The 17,351-nt window shown below is 44.6% G+C and overlaps 1 long non-coding RNA gene across 1 annotated transcript; it reads left to right on the forward strand.

The window, feature by feature from the left end:
- Window positions 1–976: 976 nt before the first annotated feature.
- On the forward strand, window positions 977–15,368 carry LOC115473731. Its single transcript, XR_003942737.1, has 3 exons — window positions 977–1,059; window positions 15,265–15,267; window positions 15,358–15,368. It is a non-coding gene; the product is annotated as an uncharacterized LOC115473731 (long non-coding RNA).
- Window positions 15,369–17,351: the final 1,983 nt, after the last annotated feature.

Raw genomic sequence — 17,351 nt, forward strand, 5'->3', positions numbered from 1 at the left:
AGTAGCCCAGGGATTTAAGCAGCAGGCTAAGGAGAAGGGAAGACCAAGATTCCAATCATCTTTCCCTAACTGGGGCACCTTTGGCAAATAATTTCTCCTTTTACTGTTTCGGGTACACCGTGGGTTTTCCTATCTTAATACCAGATGAGATCCCATTATGAGAAGAAAGTCCTTTCATGAATTAACGGAGATTCTAGTGATGTGAAATTTTCATTTTTAGGTGGATGCCGGATATTGAGGTGTCTTGATCTGCAATAGTCCTTGTATTGCAGGTGGTCTGTCTTTCAGCAGAGCAGGTACTTGTCTTGCAGCACAGCGTGTGCTTATCATAAGGAAGTTGTCTTTTTCTGCATTAAGAAGTTGCTGATAATACCTATATCCTGTCTTCATTAGACTTGGTCTGGATATTGAAGTCCTCTTTGCTTCATTACAGTGGGAGCTGGACAATTCAGTTGTTGTATCTTTCAATAAAACAGGTATTTCACATGGAGAAATTCCTGTCTTAAAACATAGTAGGTACTTGTATGTTAAGAGTAATGTTTCTTGCATTAGTAGAGATTCTGCTATGGTGGATCTTGTCTTTCATTAGAGTGGATTCTGGATATTGAGGTGTTCTGATATAAAGTTGGCAAGGTATTATGAATGTCCTGTTTTTCAGCTGATACTTTACATGAGAACATTGTCCTTTTCTCAGTTGAAAATATTATGGTGATGCAGATATCCTTTCTTTAATTCTAGAGGGTGCTGGACATCAAAATTTATTGCCTTCCAGCAGAGTGGATACTGGAATTTAAGGTAGGTCTAGTCTTGTAGGTGTTTTGCCTTTGGGTGTTTGATTTGAGTTATCCTGTCTCATAGGTGCCGACTCCGTGGGTGCTGTAGGTGCTTGAGCACCCCCAATATTTCCCCCACCCTCTTCTCCCTCAACAGTCCTTCGTCCTCACCTTCCTGCCACCCAGTATTTAAAACTCACCATGGGTCCTGGCAGGAGTAAAAGGCAAGCAGGCTCAGCTTCAGCCTTCTCTTCTCTCTCTCAGCTCTGGTCTCGCCCTCATTTCCGTGAGGAAGGCGAGGACGGAGGACTGTTGTGGGAGAAGAGGTCGGGCTGGGGTTGGGATTGGCACTCGGAGTGGAGGAGGAGGGCCTGGAACTCGGAGAAGAGGGGGGCCTGGAACTCGGAGGAGAGGGGGGCTGAAAAGGGGCAGGTGGTATTTGGGGCAAGTTACTGGACATGGAGGTGAGGGGAGAGAGGAGAAATCACTGGACATGGAAGGGAGGGCAGGGGAGAGATGAGACTTGTTGGACAGGGATGGAAGGAGGGGAGGGCAGGAGAGAGAGGAGAATTTGCTGGACATGGATGAGAGGGAAGGGAGGGTAGGGGAGAGGAGAATTGCTGGATATGAATGGAGGAGAGGGCAGGGGAGAGAGGAGAATTGCTGGATATGAATGGAGAGGGGAGAGGGGGTGGAGGGGGGAGAGAGGGGGTGGTGGGGGGGGGGGAATACACCACCTGTAAAAAAAAAATTCATCACCCCCAATCATTTTGAAAAGTTGGCTCCTATGTCCTGTCTTGTAGCAGGGCAGCTGCTTATATTGAGAATCACTTCTCTTTTAGAGAGGAGATTCTGATGATTGAGATATTGGGTCTTTTGTTGAGTGGATACTATAGCATTGAGGAGTTCTGTCTTGCAAGAGAGTGGGTTCTGGACAATGTCCTGGTCTGTAGTACACCTTGAGTTCTCCAGCCTTTTAGCAGAGCAGGCACTGTGACATGAACTGTCTTTTTGGAGGAGGGTGGTCATTTCTACATTTAAGGAGATCTGGGTATTACAGATATCCTTAATTAGAGTAGGTTCCTGAACATTCAGGTGTCCTCTTTTATAGCAGAGTGGTACTGGATATTGAAGATTCCTGACCTGTCATAAATCTGGGATTGCAGGTACTGCAGTGGACCTGCTTGCCACTTAATTCTTCTGTCTTGCAATAGGTTTAGTCAGAGAATAAGAGTACAAGTCACTTTTTTATTTCACTCCTGTGAATTAAAAAAAAACAATTACATCAAAATTATACTAATGTTTGTTTAATTAAAAAAAAACTTCATTGTACAGCAGCCATTGATTTTTCACTTTCAAATTACACTTACTTCACAGTTCCATCTTTAGCCCTTTTATGTTGTCACTCCTGCAGGAACTGCTTAAATGTTTTAGGGAAGATACAGGATTGTCAAGCAGATATTAATGCTGCCCAAACAGCCACAGTATGGCTGGGAGATGGGATGAGCAGTCAATGAATAGCCTGTCTCCATTATGAACAGTGTGGACATTTTCTGGGACAAGTAAGGGGAAGATCAAGTAGGAGGCTTGAAATTAAGATGAGATGTAATGATTGATGGTACATTCACATCTAGTGATGACAGGGCTAGGGAGAGGCCAAGGATGAAGGACCCCAGATAAAATTCAGGGTATTCCTTTCACACATTTCCCTCTCGCTCTTCCTCCTCCTCATTTCCTCCTCCACAATTTCCTCAAGAAACATGGGGGGGGGGGGGGGGGGATATGCTGCTTTTTTTTGCCCCTCATTTGGCAGAGGAGGTGGGACAGGCTGTTCCATTTGACTAAGTGCCATCCGGACTTGAGCAATCTTAAAGAGATGAGAGAGAAATGTAAAAGTTTTAGGATAAGGATGTAGGAATTTTGTGAAGGCCACAGATAACAAACCACACTCAGATACTAGAAAACTGTTAACCAGACGCAGTAATGCAGCCATAATCCAATAAAGTACACTGCAGACACATGGTTAAGTTGTGTTTATTTATGCTTTGTCCCTGTCCCTTATTCTCTACCCCAGCTACAAGAGCTCCTCTAACATCCCTTCTCATCCTTTCAGATTAAGGAAGGATCTTTTGGGGCAGGTTTTGCTATCAGTGGCAGTTTTTCTCTTTTTCTTAATCTTACCTTGCCTAATTCCTCTCTAAATCTTTGTCACATTCTTTGCTCATTTGTATGAAATCCTTTCCAAGTCCCTTTTTTGTTTTTGCCTTAAGCTAAATCTCAAATAATCATATTTGTGTTCTTGACCAATTAAAATTGTGTAATATAAAATTTTGAGCTCTTACTTGCCCATGGCAGCATGTCCCTTGTCAAACCCACATAAGCAGCTGGATCCTTGATGACAGGGATCTCTTCTATGCTGCTATCCATCGATCAACCTGATGATGAGCTCCCTTGCGTCTCCAAACTACTAACCTCGCTGATGGTACTCAAGGTTGAAGAGAAGGAGCATAGGAAGCTCCTGCCTCTCTACATTCCCCCAACCTCTGAAGCACTTGGTGTCTCCTTTTCTGTTACTGGAGAAACCCTGCTACATACCCTAAAGTGCAACATTTAAAACATGTTTCCATTGTTGGAAAAAAACAATCCATTCCACTATCTGATCAGTAACTAAGAGCTTCAGTGCTCCTCAAACCTGCTGACAACCTGCTGATGTCACTACACTAGCCCCTCCTACTCAGTGATCCAACCCATAATACTGATGTTACTGTACTAGCCCCTCCCATTCAGTGATACACCCATAATACTGAAGTCATTGTAGTAACCCCTCCTACTCATCCAGAAATTATATCCACACCACAGCGGTTGATTGATGTTATTACAGTTTAGTCTAATTTTTGTCACAGTGTTGGGTTTTCCTGATAATTAACTACTTAGGGATGCCACAAAGAAAAGTGAGTAAGTGTATTGAACAATTTCCTGAACCTTTTTCAGTTTCAAACAATTAGACAGCAAGCATTGAGTCAGTTTTTCAATTGTTAAGCTTTATTGCACAAAATGTTTTTAATAAATGGAATAATTTCTAAAATGTTAAAACCAGATGTTAAAAAGACACAGCTGCATTAAAAATCAATCAAAGTGCTCTAGTTGTTTAAAGTGCACAATTAGGATAAAGTGCTGTGATGATGAATTGTTCAAAACCAGTTGTCAATTATTCAACATATTTCAACTTAAACAGTTTTCTTTCCAACAACGGTACCTAGCCTGTCACAGTGGTGTAGCCAAGGGTGGGCCCGGGTGGGCCCAGGCCCACCCACTTTGGGCTCAGGCCCATCCAGTAGCAGCACACCTATGATGTGGCTGGCAGGAATTCACGAGCCCTACCAGCTGAAAACTCACCAAACCTCCCTCCTACATACCTTGCAAATAGCAGATCTTTGCCTGCAGCTAGCAGCGACTGATATATGTTGTGGGGCCAACATGAGCAGTGTGTATTAGATGCTGCTCGCTGCCGGTGAAAATCTGCTATTTAAAAGATATGGGGGGGGGGGGGATGTTTGAGAGACCATATAGTATACAGGCAAGAGAGGGAGAGACCAAATCACTTGTGTGACAAGGTGGATTTTTTCTGCCCAACCATCTTGGGCCCAGGCCCACCCAAAATTGGGTGTCTGGCTACGCCCCTGGCCTGTCAGTGCTTATTTAGAACTAGTTGTACCCGGCCACGCGTTGCTGTGGCTCAGTCTGGTTAAATGGAAAAGAAAGAAAAGAGGAAGCGCACATTTCTAATATGTTTAATTTCACAATGCTTGTGGGTATACAATATTTTTTGTTGTTCCATTGTATGTGCAGAGATAGAGATTGTCTGGTTTGCCGACTGTAGAACATGCAACATATAATTGTCCATGTGAGAAGCAATCCGTGTGTAGATGTAAACAGGTGAATTCTAAAGATTGGCCCTGAGCTTTGTTGATGGTGATTGCAAACACCAATCGAATTGGGAATTGCAATCTGTTAAATTGAAATGGCATATCTGTTGGAATCATATGAATGCGAGGAATGAGGACATGTTCACCTTTGAAAGGTCCTGTCAAGATTGTTGCTTGTACGACATTGCTCATTAATTTTTTTACTGCAAGCCGCGTGCGGTTGCAAAGTTTTGGCTGGTTGATATTTCGCAACATGATAATTGGCATGCCGATTTTCAATTGCAGTATGTGCAGTGGCATCCCAAGCAGATCGAGTGAATTGAAAAAGTCTGTCGGATAATTAAGCGCTTCATCTGCTTCCAGAACAGTGTCGACGGACTTGTATGTGAGTGGCTCGCTTTGAATGTTAGACTGAATAATATTGTTCAGTTCGTAGACGTCTTTGTTCTTGGCCGCAAGAACAGCTCGTTCACTCAGTGAATCATGATTCTTATAATTGGTTTGAATATTGGGAAATACTTTTTCAACCAATTGTTCTTTTGTGGTCACTAAATTGCAGAAGTTATGAGGCAATGAAATTCGTCCTGAGGTCAGATCAACCGGCACCTTTCCGTTCCCAATTTTCAGCAATCGATGTGAAAGTATCTGAGCTGATTGATCGTTTTGCAGCTGGACACGCATATTTGTAGTTATGTTTAACGTCTTTACTTGTTGCCACAAAGTAGAGTATTTTAGGCAAGCATTTATTTTGTCTGCTGGTGTCGATCGAGGAACTACAGGTAATGTTTGCCTGAAATCTCCTGCAAGCAATATTAATGTGTTCCCAAATGGTCTGATGTTTCCACGCAAATCTTGCAATGATTGATCAAGAGCCTCGAGCGATGTTTTTCACTGTGCTGTTTCCTCGGCACGTATTTGAGCCATTCTTTGTCTGTTTCGCTCGTTCGCTGATGCCCGTTTTTCCTCAGTTTGATTTCCAATTGTAGGTATATAAAAATACGCGCGTATTCGAATGCAACGTTGTGTCGAAATTTCAAAGCAATCGGTGAAGAACTTTCGGAGATTTAAGCCACTCTCAGCCTGTCGTGTTGATTCTGTTCGGAACGAAGCAGATCTGAAGCTGCAGAACGCGATCGCCGTGCTCGCAACCGTGCATCGTCAAGTCTGGCTGCACGTCGCTCTGCTGCTTCCTTGGCACGTATTTGAGCTATTGTTTGTGTGTTTCGCTCATTCGCTTATGGCCGTTCTTCCTCAGTATGATTTGCAATTACTCGTCGCACTGCTTCCGCTCCACGAGTACGACAGCTGTGTCATCTATATAATAGTAGGTATATAAAAACATGCGCATAATTTCAAAACAATCGGTGAAGAACTTTCAGAGATTTAAGCCACTCTCAGCCTGTCGCGTTGATTCTGTTGAGAATGAAGCAGATCTGAAGCTGCAGAACGCGATCGCTGTGCTCGCAACCGTGTATCATCAAGTCTGGCTGCACATCACTCCTGCTGCTTCCTCGGCACATATTTTAGCCATTCTTTGTCTGTTTCGCTTGTTTGGTGATGGCCATTCTTCCTCAGTTTGATTTGCAATTACTCGTCGCACTGCTTGCGCTCCGCGAGTACGACAGCTGTGACATCTATATAATAGTAGGTACATGAAAACATGTGCGTATTCGAATGCAATGTTGTTTCCAAATTTGAAAGGAATCGGTGAAGAACTTTCGGAGATTTAAGAATTTGAACTAACGAACATTTATATTTTTATTTATATAGATGTGTACAGCAGAATTTTCCCTGATAAATTCTTGCAACTTCCACAATATCAACCATGGCCAAGAACACTTATCAGATAAGTATTCCTAATTTAAATTAACTATTTTTTTTTACTTAGGGTCTGAACTTCTCTATCTGTTTCTGGTGTGAGGGCCCTTGCTAATCCAGCGAAGGAAGATCACTGTCGACCTTAGGATCAAAGATAACCTGTGCTTTAAATAAATAAATAAATAAATGGGAAGCAAAACCCTTTCCTCCCTTTACCAGTGAAGAATGCAGAAATGGGACACTGTGGCCACTCTCTAATAATAAATTAAAATTAATTAAATTTCCCTACAAAGATGTCCTGTCTTTTTCACTGTAGTTCCTAACTAAAGTAGCCTTTGCTGTGGATGACTCAGCCCATTCAGCAATGCTGTGGTCACACAGTTAATGTCTCAGGCCTCTATCACATCTCTCACCCTATGGCCTTGACCAGCTTCACTGTCAGCCACACTTTTGGGTCTACAGCCTATTGGCTTCTCACACACATGCAGTGCTTCAGCTTCCACCATGCTTCCCACTCCCAACTTCTCTCATTCAATTTTTCAGTTTGGTAATTGAGAATATACAGCCTTCTACTGAAATTACTCAGAGCACGCTCAGAGTAGTTTAATCTGCTTCTCAGCCTTAAGCTGTTACTATGTTACAAGAGACTCGGCTCAAGCACAACGGTGACGTGTCTGGGTCACCTGACTCCTCTGAACCAGTCAAAGGCTTTGTGGGTTGTAATTCATGCCTTTAGTCATGCAATAGCTGGATTACTGTAATGTTCATTTTAGTGGCATAGGTCAGAGAGAGACCAGGTGACTGCAACTGATGCAGAATGTCACTGTAAAGTGTGTACTTCCGCCCCTTAGCCCCCTAGGGAGGGAAAACACAGATAAGAAAGAGAACTTAGACTCAGTTAGGCGCAGCCAGTAAATTACCTTTATCCTTTATTAGTATCTCACAGAGCCAAAAATACAAAAAATAGTTCTCTCTCTTGGAGCAGGTTGTCAGTCAGCAATGCGCATCCTGAAAGACAAGGACTGCTCTGCTCACACCTCTCAGACATTACATATATACTGTTACAAGTTCTGCTTTCCCAGAAATCATGTGACTTTTCCCAAACTAGAATCAGAAAGTAGCCTCTTCCATATATGGGTATATCAGTCTCTTCTGACATTGTGGGCACATGCACCTTTAGTGGCCATTGGCTAATCGGTTATCTGTTCTTCGTGCACAGCCAGAACAATACCCTTGTGTCCTCTCTCTGTCTATCTCCCCAAATGAAACATTCTGGACATGTTAGGCTCACACTGTGTCCTCAGCCTGTCTCCTAGCAACTTACAAGGTTACATCCACCCTATATGAAAAACATACTCAGCTGCAAACAAATGTTATGAAGTGTCAGTTCTCAGCTCCTGAGAAAGCGATGATTGTTACACAAGATGCTAAGTTAGTAGGCTAACATGTGAGAACCAAACTGACAGTACAGGCCTTAGGCCTAGCCCTTAGTAACAGGCCAAGCATAGGAAAGCATATACAAAAGCTACTTTTTCATGCTATAAAATATGACCATATGACTCTCTTACTGAAAACTGAACAATGGTTACCAGTGGAACATCACATTACTTATAAAATATTGCTTCTGGTGTTCAAGATTTTTCATACAAAGCTACCTGCTTTCTTATCACCTAGTTTGCAGCCTTATGTGCCTGGACGTCCTCTCTGCTATAGCCAACAAACATTACTGTCTGTTCCTTCGTTGCACACCATACCATCTTCTACATTTCGGAAGGTGACATTCAGTGTGGTGGGACCAACACTCTGGAACAATGTACCCATACTCTTGCGTACAGAAATCTCTCTTCCTTCATTTAATGCTATGCTTAAAACCCACCTCTTCCAGCTGGCCTTTGTTCTGGCTGCACTTATTATGCTATTCTCAGGAAGAATAAAGTGAGGCAGAGACCAGAAGATAGAAAAAGGGAGGTTTTATTACTCACCACAGAAGCACAGGAGGTAAGTTTGTATACAAGTACAGAGAAGCTACTTTTATTACACCCAGGCTCATCAGACTAAAAAGGCAAAGTTAGAGAATGAAAGGTTGTAGAAAGAGTAAGAAACAATTCAGGTCCTAACTACCAGGGAATAACTAAATAGTGTTTGGAAATTACTACATTATCATAGGCATTTCTGGTGGAGAAAGAAAGAAAGAAAGAAAGATTCTTAGTTGCAAAGATTTAGTTGTCCCGGGGGGGGGGGGGGGGGGGGGGAAGGTGCAGCCGCCCCCGGGAAATAGGCCCTGGCAAGGAAATAATACTCTAACTTGTCCAGGAGGCATATTTCAGGGCTTCTTAGATGAGCAGTCACTTATATACCCTTCCCATCACAGAGGACCACCTCATATATCCCCCAATCAGCAATCCTGCACATACACAGGGCGCCGCCCATGTGTCGGACCACCTCATATATCACCCAATCAGCAATCCTGCACATACACAGGGCGCCGCCCATGTGTCTGGTCATTACCACATGTTTTATCTACAGTTATTCTTATATGTCCAGCTATAACTGGTTTGTACTAGTTTGCAGATATGACCGTTATCAGGCCTCTAGCTACTGTGAACAGAATGTGCTGTAGTCTGTTGTAACAAACTCCAGAACAAGCAGTCTCAGAGCACAAAGAAGTATAGTTACATGACAAATTCTATAACACTTTCCCTAACTAAATTTTGGTTCTCTAACTGTTGATCTGCCTCAGCTATAGGATAATGTGAGATACAGCAGGTTTTCTAGGGTTGCTTGTGTTTGCTTGCATTTACTTGCATTTGCTAAAGTTTGTTTGCCTATGTTGTTATTTTACTTTTATGTGTGTGCTTGATGTACTTTGCTTATGTTGTAACAATTTTGAAATACAATATTATGCATGCAGCATGTTTGAATTTTTATTATATGTAAATCACTTTGATGGCCTCGACCTTAGGCGATCATTCAAATAAATGTAACCTTGAGCCTTGAGCAAAGTGAAATAAAGTGCAGTTTATTATTTTTTTCACACAATTATTCACCGGGCAGATTTCTAGCACTGTTTTTCTCTCCAGGCACTTCAACTCTTTTAAAGAATCTTTTTATAGCTTTTTAACTGCTTCTCCTGCACACACATGCAGACCAGCTCAAACACGTATCCGCTCTTCTCAACTTCTTGAGCTCCTCTTCAACTGTAACAACATCTGTTGCCAGAGCAATGGGGACGCGACTGGGCCACCTGATTCCTCTGAGCCAATCAAACACTGGCACACAGAATGTTTACTGATTTTTTTAAATATATGGAACCCTGACAGAATCTCCATTTTGAAACCCCCTTTTTCCATTAATTTCTATTGGGAAAATATATTTCATCATATAAAAACAGTTAACATTACACTCAATTTTAACAATAATTTAAAAAAAAAACAGAGCCACCCCTGAGGCAGGTGCTATTGTGCCGCAATAGGGCCCGTGTTGGGTCTCTCTCAGATTAAAAGGATAGTGTGTCAAATGTGCGAGTGTGTGCACATCTGGGAAACAGTGACCATCAAACGGTTTGGTTTGATATAACAGCTGAAGTGGAGGGCGGCCACTCTAAACTCAAAGTCCTGGATTTAAAGCGTGCTGACTTTAGTAAAATGGGGGAATACCTGAGGAAGGAGATGATGGGCTGGGAGGACGAACAGGAAGTGGAAGGGCAGTGGTCCAGGCTGAAAGAAGCAATAAATAGGGCCACAGACCTTTATGTAAGGAGAGTAAATAAAAGCAAGAGGAAAAGGAAACCGATATGGTTCTCCAAGCAAGTGGCTGAGAAAATAAAGGCTAAAGAGTTAGCGTTCCAGAAATATAGATAATCTCAAGAAGAGGAACACGGGGAGGAATACCGGATGAAACTGAAAGAAGCCAAGAGAGAGGTACGTCTGGCGAAGGCGCAAGCGGAAGAACAAATGGCTAGAAATGTAAGGAGGGGCGACAAAAATTTCTTCAGGTATATTAGTGAAAGAAGAAGGACTAAAAAGGGAATTGTGAGACTAAAAGATACAGCGAACCGCTATGTAGATAATGATGAAGAAAAAGCCAATTTACTAAATAGATACTTTTGTTCGGTTTTCACTGAAGAAAATCCTGGAGAAGGACCGCGAGGGACTGGCAAAAGTACACCTGAGAATGGAATGGATATAGCACCGTTCATGGAAGAGAGTGTGTATCAACAACTTGGAAAGCTAAAGGTGGACAAAGCCATGGGACCGGACGGGATCCACCCCAGAATATTGAGGGAGCTCAGAGAGGTCCTGGCGGGTCCTCTTAAAGATTTGTTTAATAAATCCTGGAGACCGGAGAGGTTCCGAGGGACTGGAGAACGGCGGAGGTGGTACCTCTTCACAAAAGTGTGATAGGGAAGAAGCTGGAAACTACAGGCCGGTAAGCCTCACTTCGGTTATTGGAAAAGTAATGGAAGCCATGCTGAAGGAAAGGATAGTGAATTTCCTAGAAGCCAACAAGCTGCAAGATCCGAGACAACATGGTTTTACCAGAGGGAAATCGTGCCAAATGAATCTCATTGAATTCTTTGATTGGGTAACTGGAGAATTGAATCATCGACGTGCTATAGACGTAATCTACTTAGATTTTAGCAAAGCTTTTGACACGGTTCCTCACAGGAGGCTCTTAAATAAACTAGATGGGCTGAAGATAGGTCCCGAAGTGGTGAACTGGATTAGGAACTGGTTGACGGACAGACGACAGAGGGTGGTGGTAAATGGAGTTCGCTCGGAGGAGGGAAAGGTGAGTAGCGGAGTGCCTCAGGGATCGGTGCTGGGGCCGATTCTGTTCAATATATTTGTGAGTGAGTGAGTGAGTGAGTGAGTGAGTTAGAAGGTAAAGTTTGCCTATTTGCGGATGATACTAAGATTTGCAACAGAGTGGACGCGCGGGAGGGAGTGGAAAGCATGAAAAGGGATCTGAGGAAGCTAGAAGAATGGTCTGAGGTTTGGCAATTAAAATTCAATGCGAAGAAATGCAAAGTGATGCATTTAGGGAGTAGAAACCCACGAGAGACGTATGTGTTAGGCGGGGAGAGTCTGATAGGTACTGAGGGGGAGAGGGATCTTGGGGTGATAGTATCCGAGGATCTGAAGGCGACAAAACAGTGTGACAGGGCGGTGGCTGTAGCGAGAAGGTTGTTAGGCTGTATAGAGAGAGGTGTGATCAGCAGAAGAAAGGAAGTGTTGATGCCCCTGTACAAGTCGTTGGTGAGGCCCCACCTGGAGTATTGTGTTCAGTTTTGGAGGCCGTACCTTGCGAAGGATGTTAAAAAAATGGAAGTGGTGCAAAGAAAAGCTACGAGAATGGTATGGGATTTGCGTTCCAAGACGTATGACCAAAGACTTGCTGACCTGAACATGTATACCCTGGAGGAAAGGAGGAACAGGGGTGATATGATACAGACGTTCAAATACTTGAAAGGTATTAATCCGCAAAAAAATCTTTTCCGGAGATGGGAAGGCGGTAGAACGAGAGGACATGAAATGAGATTGAAGGGGGGCAGACTCAAAAAAGATGTCAGGAAGTATTTTTTCACGGAGAGGGTGGTGGATGCTTGGAATGCCCTCCCGCGGGAGGTGGTGGAGATGAAAACGGTAACGGAATTCAACATGCGTGGGATATGCATAAAGGTATCCTGTGCAGCAGGAATGGATCCTCAGAAGCTTAGCTGAAATTGGGTGGCGGAGCAGGTGGGGGGGAAGAGGGGTTGGTGGTTGGGAGGCTAGGATAGGGGAGGGCAGACTTATACGGTCTGTACCAGAGCCGGTGATGGGAGACGGGACTGGTGGTTGGGAGGCGGGAAATACTGCTGGGCAGACTTATACGGTCTGTGCCCTGAAAAAGACATGTACAAATTCAAGATATGAGTTTATCTTGGGCAGACTAGATGGACCATGCAGGTCTTTTCTGCTGTCATCTACTATGTTACTATGTTATCTCAACCCTGAAGGCCCAACTGTGCTTTTTTTCTTTGACTGTATTGTGTACTGTTTTAACCCTCTCTTTTGTTACCCTAGGGTTTACAAGTGAAATGTGTGAGATAGAGGGAAAAATTGGTTGGTGATAATCTCTTGAGAGGGTGTGATGTTTTGTAATCTAAATTTATCTTGGAAGAAAGAGGGTAATAGTCTCATGTTTTCTGTTAATGTTTGGTTGCTTAAGGGCATATGGCTTCTCCACAAACCTCCATCTTCTGTCCAGTTAGCATAAAAACAAGTTTTCCCTAGCTAGGTGTGTACCAAGGACTGGGATGAAACCTCAGCTGATAAATCTAGGAACCTAACTTCAGGAGTTTAAAGTGGGCAAACATTCAGTTTTACAAATCTAGGTGCCAAACTCCTAAAGTTAGGTTCCTAGATTTATCAGCTGAGGTTTTCATGCAGGTGCATAGTAACATAGTAGATGACGGCAGAAAAAAGACCTGCACGGTCCCTCCAGTCTGCCCAACAAGACAATTCATGTGTGCTACTTTTTGTGTATACCCTACTTTGATTTGTACCTGTGCTCTTCAGGGCACAGACCGTATAAGTTTGCCCAGCACTATCCCCGCCTCCCAACCACCAGCCCCGCCTCCCAACCACCGGCTCTGGCACAGACCGTATAAGTCTGCCCAGCACTATCCCTGCCTCCAAACCTCCAGTCCCGCCTCCCACCACCGGCTCTGGCACAGACCGTATAAGTCTGCCCAGCACTATCCCCGCCTCCCAACCTCCAGTCCTGCCTCCCACCACCGGCTCTGGCACAGACTGTATAAGTCTGCCCAGCACTATCCCTGCCTCCCACCACCGGCTCTGGCACAGACCGTATAAGTCTGCCCAGCACTATCCCCGCCTCCCAACCTCCAGCCCCGCCTCCCACTACCGGCTCTGCTATCCAATCTCGGTTAAGCTCCTGAGGATCCATTCCTTCTGAACAGGATTCCTTTATGTTTATCCCACGCATGTTTGAATTCCGTTACCGTTTTCATCTCCACCACCTCCCGGGGGAGGGCATTCCAAGCATCCACCACTCTCTCCATGAAGAAATACTTCCTGACATTTTTCTTGAGTCTGCCCCCCTTCAATCTCATTTCATGTCCTCTCGTTCTACCGCCTTCGTATCTCCGGAAAAGGTTCGTTTGCTGATTAATACCTTTCAAATATTTGAACGTCTATATCATATCACCCCTGTTTCTCCTTTCCTCCAGGGTATACATGTTCAGGTCAGCAAGTCTTTCCTCATACGTCTTGTAACGCAAATCCCATACCATTCTCGTAGCTTTTCTTTGCATCGCTTCGATTCTTTTTACATCCTTAGCAAGATACGGCCTCCAAAACTGAACACAGTACTCCAGATGGGGCCTCACCAACGACTTATACAGGGGCATCAACACTCCCTTTCTTCTGCTGGTCACACCTCTCTGTATACAGCCACTGCCTTGTCACACTGTTTCGTCGCCTTCAAATCCTCAGATACTATCACCCCAAGGATACCTCTTTGGCCCTATGGCTAGCTAGCTGTGCTGGAAAAAGGAACAATGCCACAGATGGAATATATTATTTATTAGGTAAAGAAAATATATATATATATAATATATATATATATATATTATATATATATTACTAGTAAAAAAGGCCCGTTTCCGAAACCAATGAAACGGGCGCTAGCATGTGGCTTTTTTTTGTGTGTGTGTGTGTGTATGTGTCGCAGAGTTTTCATGTGTGGTGTGTGTGAGTGTGTGAGGGGTGTGGTGTGTGTGCAGGTTGTTGATGTGTTGTTTTTTTTTAAATTTGTTTTTTGGGTGGGGGGTTGGGGGATGTGCTGTGCTGGCAAAGTGGAATGGATTGGTGTGTGGCTTTGAGGGTGTGTTTCTGTTGTATTGTTTGTGTGTGTGGTTTTGTCTGTCAAGGAGGTTTGTGGAGGGGGGTCTTTCTTTTGGTGAATGTAAATGTGGTTGTAGGGGGGGTCAGCCTTTGCTGAGTGGTGGATTGTTTTTTCCGGGTTTTTTTTGTGTGTTGTGCTGAGGCAGCAGTGTTGTTTTAGATGGGCGGAAAGTAGAGGAGCACGTTCTTGGTCTGTCGGTATTTTTTGGCCATTTCAGGGCTGCTGTAGGGGAACGCTGGAAGTGAAATATGCTGTGGGAAGCAGCGCCGTCTTTTTCCATTGGGCTGGGGTTCTGGCATCCTGGAGGTGGGAGACGGCTTGCCTGAGGACGCGGATGGTTGTTTTTAAGTTGGCGGAAGGGAGAGGAGCACGGTCTCAGGCCGTCGGGGGGTGATCCGGTATGTTCGGTCCATTTCAGGCTGCTGCAGGGGAATGCTGGAACATTTATGCGCTGCGGGAAGCAGCGCCGTATTTTCCGGGTGCTTGGGGAATCCCCGAGGTGGGAGATGGCTTGCCAGAGGCTGGGGATGGTTGGGCACGTTCTTGGCCGCTTCAGCAAAAGGGGAAGAGGAAGGGGGTAGGGAGTTACCTGCAGCCGCGTGAGAAACCGGGTATTCTTTGTTGTTTGTATTATTAGTTTGCTTTCTGTTGTAGAAAGAGTGGATGCCTTCGAATGATGGAGGTGGTGTGTCGGTGTGCGGTTGTTTCGTTAGTTTTGCAGCCAGTCTCCAGCGATTCCTAGGCAGGGAAGGAGTAGGGAAATTTGCTGCTGGCTGGGTCGCGGGTAATCCTTCCAGCTGGGCCACAGCTTGTCCTGTTCGCCCACGTCCCAGATGGTGAGAGGCACACTGTTCTCCGGCTCCACCGACTCCACGTCTAGCGAACCCAAATATAGTCTGTGCTATAGGCCCTCCGGCACTCTTCAGTACCGGCATTAGGCATTTAAAAATTTCTCACCCCCCCCCCCCCTTTCGGTCTATTTTTGCACATACCCACAGCAGGAATATTCTTCTCTCGTTCAAGCGGTGGTTCTGTGCTCTCCGTGCTGCACAGATAATGAGCCATTCTGCTGGTGAATGCTCCTCCCTTATTGCCACGTAGTTTCCTCTGATAGGTCCGTCTTACGTTGCCTAGCGTTGCCTGGAACGGTTTTGTGATGGTGTTTCAGAACATTGAGTGTGTTTTTTCTGATTGGTCTGTCATGCGAGGGCGGGGCTGAGAGACATGGTCAGTGTTGTGGCTTCACCACCATGAATCCACGAACCCTTCAGGGAGTGACTGAGTGACTTCAGAACATTGTCTTCAGACGTTGAGGGTGAGTTTTATTATTATAAATACAAATAACTTGCTATAAAAATAGATTATCACCAAAATATAGATAATGATATATGATTATCCTAACGGACTAACTAAATGACTGATTACACAACCAATTACAATACTGATATCCTAATGATTATTATGAGAACTTACACCACACACCTTATGCAAAATACACAGTTAGCAGCTAAATTCACAGACCATAAGTCATGACATAAAACCCATCTGTCTCAGACAAAAGCCAAGAACTAGTTATCCCCTAACTAATAGGTAGTAAATCCTGTTATCTCACCTTGCAGTCTGTGGCAGACTTCCAATGGTAAAGAAGCAGATTCCTCCTCTGAGACTCAAGCTGAAGCTTCAGCGAGTCACTCAGTCCAGGAATAAAGTCCAAGGTCTGCATTCTGGATACAGATGGCACAGTCTTTAGGTAAGGCTGTACATTGTAGCTGAGCTAACCTTGTGAGCTTGTTAATTGAGCTAGAGAGACTGAACTCACAATTAATCCAGTCAGAATCAGTCTCTCCCTTCTCATTTAACACTCAGTTACTCATTCAGTCACTCTAAATCCCACATTCCGCTTCAAACAGAATTTGTATGTTTTTTTTTTCCTTAAACCCCACTTTCACCCCTTTTCTTCCAAAATCATCCACAACTCTAATCCTCTCTCACCCCAGGCACACTCACTTATTTTTCATACCCTTCCCTCACAGCGACATCACTCGGTCATACTCATCTTCAAATCACCCCTAAACTAGTTCCCATTCATTTACTTTCACCCCAAACCTTTCAAAATAACTTTAACACTATCCCCTCACTCTCTTGCACAGAGCATGCAAAAACACAACCTTACTCCTGCAGCGCCGCAGCCTCTCTCCTGTCTCTCCCTTATCCCTCCCACTCACTTCCTAAATTCAATTACTGAGTAAAATTCCCTTTTCCTAATCAACCCTTACCAGCTCCAACCACACACATCTACTCCTCACCACAGCTCAACTCCTTCTGACCACTCTCACACTCCAAAAATACATATACTGTCTTCATCAGTTTCTGCCCAACTTTTAACTGAACAGCAAGCTATCTCCAAGGCAACCAGGTCTCAGCTTGCTCAGCTGTGGTTCCAGAGTGATGTCACTATAGAACTCTTTGATGTCACTATATAATTTTTTTCTTTTCCATCTGGTTGGGGCATTCCCGGTGGGGCTCTGCGTCGGGGAAATTAAGGAGCGCTCCGGGTTCAGGAGCGCTGCTGGAACAAGGATTTTTGGGGCCAGGTGGTCAAGGGGTTCGAGGGGCATCACGGAGGACAGCGCCATTGTTTCGGGGGACCCAGGGATGGTTGGGTACATCCCCGGGGTCGTATGGGGGATTTTGGGCTGTCCGGGGCCGGTGGGGAGAGCGAGAGGCAGGGGGCGCGTGTCCGGGGATAGTGGAGCACGTCCCCGGACAGAGTGAGCTACTCGGGGCCTGTTCTTGGGCCGATATCAGGGCGGTCCTGCCTGAGGGCTGGAATAGGCGCAGAGGCCGGCGAAGAGAAGATGGCCGACGAGGGAAAAATGTGCGGGCGCGCTCCCGACGAGGTGCGCGCCACATGCACGAA

The sequence above is a fragment of the Microcaecilia unicolor genome, chromosome 7 (assembly GCF_901765095.1).
Source record: "Microcaecilia unicolor chromosome 7, aMicUni1.1, whole genome shotgun sequence".
NCBI lineage: Eukaryota > Metazoa > Chordata > Amphibia > Gymnophiona > Siphonopidae > Microcaecilia > Microcaecilia unicolor.